Consider the following 5,000-nt stretch of genomic DNA (forward strand, 5'->3'; position numbering starts at 1 on the left):
TCAACATCAATCTGCTGCTCCCTGGAGTCGATGGCTGAGCGGTTAGGGATCGGGCTATTAATCAGAAGGTTGCCGGTTCGATACCGGCCGTGCCGGGCCGTGCCTTACCCAAGGACGTTGTGTCCTTGGGTAAGGCAATTTACCCTACTTGCCTCGGGGGGAATATCCCTGTACTTACTGTAAGTCACTCTGGATAAGAGCGTCTGCTAAATGACTAAATGTAATGTAATGTTCAGAAGCTCTTATAGAGGGATAATGGGGAGGGGAGGGGGGGGGGGGGGTAGAGATGGTAAGCAGAGGAGGGGCGTTAGGGAAGGTGAGGAGGAGAGAGGGGGTAGGGATGACATGAGGAAGAGGATGGGGTTATGGAGAGGATGAAATGATGGTTAGTGATGATGAGGGGCAGGGGAGGTGAGGACCAGGAGAGAGTGATGACCTGGGGACAAGCTGTCAGGGAGGGGGCAGGAGAGAGTGATGACCTGGGGACAAGCTGTCAGGGAGGGGGCAGGAGAGAGTGATGACCTGGGGACAAGCTGTCAGGAAGGGGGCAGGAGAGAGTGATGACCTGGGGACAAGCTGTCAGGAAGGGGGCAGGAGAGAGTGATGACCTGGGGACAAGCTGTCAGGGAGGGGGCAGGAGAGAGTGATGACCTGGGGACAAGCTGTCAGGAAGGGGGCAGGAGAGAGTGATGACCTGGGGACAAGCTGTCAGGAAGGGGGCAGGAGAGAGTGATGACCTGGGGACAAGCTGTCAGGGAGGGGGCAGGAGAGAGTGATGACCTGGGGACAAGCTGTCAGGGAGGGGGCAGGAGAGAGTGATGACCTGGGGACAAGCTGTCAGGAAGGGGGCAGGAGAGAGTGATGACCTGGGGACAAGCTGTCAGGAAGGGGGCAGGAGAGAGTGATGACCTGGGGACAAGCTGTCAAGAAGGGGGCAGGAGAGAGTGATGACCTGGGGACAAGCTGTCAGGAAGGGGGCAGGAGAGAGTGATGACCTGGGGACAAGCTGTCAGGGAGGGGGCAGGAGAGAGTGATGACCTGGGGACAAGCTGTCAGGAAGGGGGCAGGAGAGAGTGATGACCTGGGGACAAGCTGTCAGGAAGGGGGCAGGAGAGAGTGATGACCTGGGGACAAGCTGTCAGGGAGGGGGCAGGAGAGAGTGATGACCTGGGGACAAGCTGTCAGGAAGGGGGCAGGAGAGAGTGATGACCTGGGGACAAGCTGTCAGGAAGGGGGCAGGAGAGAGTGATGACCTGGGGACAAGCTGTCAGGAAGGGGGCAGGAGAGAGTGATGACCTGGGGACAAGCTGTCAGGAAGGGGGCAGGAGAGAGTGATGACCTGGGGACAAGCTGTCAGGAAGGGGGCAGGAGAGAGTGATGACCTGGGGACAAGCTGTCAGGAAGGGGGCAGGAGAGAGTGATGACCTGGGGACAAGCTGTCAGGAAGGGGGCAGGAGAGAGTGATGACCTGGGGACAAGCTGTCAGGAAGGGGGCAGGAGAGAGTGATGACCTGGGGACAAGCTGTCAGGAAGGGGGCAGGAGAGAGTGATGACCTGGGGACAAGCTGTCAGGAAGGGGGCAGGAGAGAGTGATGACCTGGGGACAAGCTGTCAGGGAGGGGGCAGGAGAGAGTGATGACCTGGGGACAAGCTGTCAGGGAGGGGGCAGGAGAGAGTGATGACCTGGGGACAAGCTGTCAGGAAGGGGGCAGGAGAGAGTGATAACCTGGGGACAAGCTGTCAGGAAGGGGGCAGGAGAGAGTGATGACCTGTCAGGGACAAGCTGTCAGGAAGGGGGCAGGAGAGAGTGATGACCTGGGGACAAGCTGTCAGGAAGGGGGCAGGAGAGAGTGATGACCTGGGGACAAGCTGTCAGGAAGGGGGCAGGAGAGAGTGATGACCTGGGGACAAGCTGTCAGGAAGGGGGCAGGAGAGAGTGATGACCTGGGGACAAGCTGTCAGGAAGGGGGCAGGAGAGAGTGATGACCTGGGGACAAGCTGTCAGGGAGGGGGCAGGAGAGAGTGATGACCTGGGGACAAGCTGTCAGGGAGGGGGCAGGAGAGAGTGATGACCTGGGGACAAGCTGTCAGGGAGGGGGCAGGAGAGAGTGATGACCTGGGGACAAGCTGTCAGGGAGGGGGCAGGAGAGAGTGATGACCTGGGGACAAGCTGTCAGGAAGGGGGCAGGAGAGAGTGATGACCTGGGGACAAGCTGTCAGGAAGGGGGCAGGAGAGAGTGATGACCTGGGGACAAGCTGTCAGGAAGGGGGCAGGAGAGAGTGATGACCTGGGGACAAGCTGTCAGGAAGGGGGCAGGAGAGAGTGATGACCTGGGGACAAGCTGTCAGGGAGGGGGCAGGAGAGAGTGATGACCTGGGGACAAGCTGTCAGGGAGGGGGCAGGAGAGAGTGATGACCTGGGGACAAGCTGTCAGGAAGGGGGCAGGAGAGAGTGATAACCTGGGGACAAGCTGTCAGGAAGGGGGCAGGAGAGAGTGATGACCTGGGGACAAGCTGTCAGGAAGGGGGCAGGAGAGAGTGATGACCTGGGGACAAGCTGTCAGGAAGGGGGCAGGAGAGAGTGATGACCTGGGGACAAGCTGTCAGGAAGGGGGCAGGAGAGAGTGATGACCTGGGGACAAGCTGTCAGGAAGGGGGCAGGAGAGAGTGATGACCTGGGGACAAGCTGTCAGGGAGGGGGCAGGAGAGAGTGATGACCTGGGGACAAGCTGTCAGGGAGGGGGCAGGAGAGAGTGATGACCTGGGGACAAGCTGTCAGGAAGGGGGCAGGAGAGAGTGATAACCTGGGGACAAGATGTCAAGAAGGGGGCAGGAGAGAGTCATGATCTGGGGACAAGCTGTCAAGAAGGGGGCAGGAGAGAGTGATGACCTGGGGACAAGCTGTCAGGAAGGGGGCAGGAGAGAGTGATGACCTGGGGACAAGCTGTCAGGAAGGGGGCAGGAGAGAGTGATGATCTGGGGACAAGCTGTCAAGAAGGGGGCAGGAGAGAGTGCATCATGTCAGCTGGGTGGGCAGTCACAGAACAAGATGGTACACACTCTGAGTACGTCATGACAACGGAACGCTAACCCCGCATCAGGGCGTTGGTGTCTGTGTATGTGTGTGTGCGCGTGAACAGTAAGCAGTGCATGTTTTCTTGCATTTGTGTGTATGCGTGTGTGTTTGCTTTTGCACAACTCAGTGCAGGGCTATAAGATGTCTTACAGCCCTGCACTGAGTTGTGCAAAAGCAAACAAATAAGAATCTTTAAATGACAAGGTCTGTGGACACAGTGGACATCAGCCAATCAGCAGGGACTGAGACCCGGGCCTGAACTTGCCCATACCTGCAGCTCTCCGTGAGCAGGCTTCCATAGAGGGCTGTAGCACACTGCACCAGCCCTACACCCACCTGGGGTACATTGGTATCCTCATTCAAACACACAGACACACACACAGAAAAACACATGCGTAGAAAAATACACACTCACAAGAACACGTGCAAACACACCGAAACACAGATAGAGAAACACACACACACACTAAAACATAAACCAGCCAGCATCTTTATCTTTCTCCCTCTTTGAAGATGAATCCATTCACCCAAAAATTACCCAATTCGTGTCTCTCTGACAGAGCAGATGAACAAATAAGGGTGGATTCATTTCCCTAAGAGAGTGAAGGTGTGTGTGTGTGTGCATGTAAATAAGTTTCACTTATTTAAGCTCAGCATAGATGTAAATTATGTTCCGTGTACTTATATGTTATGTTATGCCAGGTGCTTGCGTTGTCTTGTCTTAAGAATTTCAGTGCCCAGTCTAACCTTGTGTTGTTCTGTGTACCTGACAAATAAAAGACTTGAACTTGAACAGAGGAGGGGCAGCGGGATGGGAGAAATGCAGAGGCAGTGGACACCTGGCATGTATCCACTGGAGTGTATGTGTGTGTGTGTGTGTTCCACGACACGAGTGAGAATACTGAAAGGATTCTTCCCTCAGTACAGGACACAACCAACTCCCCTGTCCAGTCCAGCTCCCTACAGTGGGTGGGTTACTTGCCTTACCAAAGGTCTTTACATGTATATATTTCATATTCAGAAACAGGGATTGGCCCCCTCTTGTTCAGAGGCCCCTTCGTGGCTTCTTAGTGTATACAGTGTGTCAGTGCGTGTGTGTGTGTGTGTGTGTGTGTGCTGCAGTAAATCAAGTGTTGTCTCCCGTGATTCCATAGTAGAATAAACGGTACAGCTTTAATAATAGCTCAACCGCAAACTATAATCCTCATTAGCCCACCCGGGGGCAAACCATCCCTACAAGCTGGCCCCAACTCCTGACTAAGACAGCGGAAGAAGGAGAAGAGAGAAAGGGAGGAGAACATATTTTGTTTCCCCTCTTATAGGGAGTGGTGTGCACGTTAAGTAAACGAAAGCAGTATTAGGCGTAGCGCGTAGAGTAGAGGCCTGCACTTGCTGAGGGTCGGTCGCTTTGCATAGCCTGTGATGGGCTACGGTATCTATGAAGGTCAACGTAGGCTGCCACCGTATGGTCTATAAACATAGATACTGTACGTAACCACCACTAGCACTTGCTTAAGTACGTGGATCTCCGGTGAATATCTATAACCGGGAGGCGACAAAAAGGAGCACTCTGGACTACCACGACACCAAACATCATCCCTGCGCGCTACTGGTGTTCAACTTGGGCATATCCAAAAGCTTTTTAAGGACGGCGGAAAGTCGACTCGTGTCTTTAATCAACACTCTCCATTTGCTCCTAATGCGGAGGTGAGGCGGCTGGAAAGAACGGAGAGAGGAGTGACGAGCGAGCAAAAAGTTTCGCGCAAACCAGGTGGCCGGAACTCTGAATGGTTCGTCTCAGACTATAGGGCTCCTTACCGGCCCGGTTTAAGATGCCTGTGTTCAGTGCTTGCGCTCTGAACGCAGTTTTGATCAAAGACAAACCGGGGTAATAGATAAATACTCCAGGGACCGCGAGACGAGG

At 54.9% G+C, this 5,000-nt stretch overlaps 1 protein-coding gene across 1 annotated transcript in view; it reads left to right on the forward strand.

The window, feature by feature from the left end:
• Positions 1–4,350: 4,350 nt before the first annotated feature.
• Positions 4,351–5,000, forward strand: part of alkal2b (ALK and LTK ligand 2b) — a 4,705-nt gene continuing 4,055 nt past the window's right edge. The window contains exon 1 of the mRNA XM_047031520.1: positions 4,351–5,000. This exon is cut by the window's right edge and continues 458 nt beyond it. The gene's annotated coding sequence lies outside the window, so the exon portion shown is untranslated.

This window comes from Hypomesus transpacificus, chromosome 12 (assembly GCF_021917145.1).
Source record: "Hypomesus transpacificus isolate Combined female chromosome 12, fHypTra1, whole genome shotgun sequence".
In the NCBI taxonomy this organism is placed as follows: Eukaryota; Metazoa; Chordata; class Actinopteri; order Osmeriformes; family Osmeridae; genus Hypomesus; species Hypomesus transpacificus.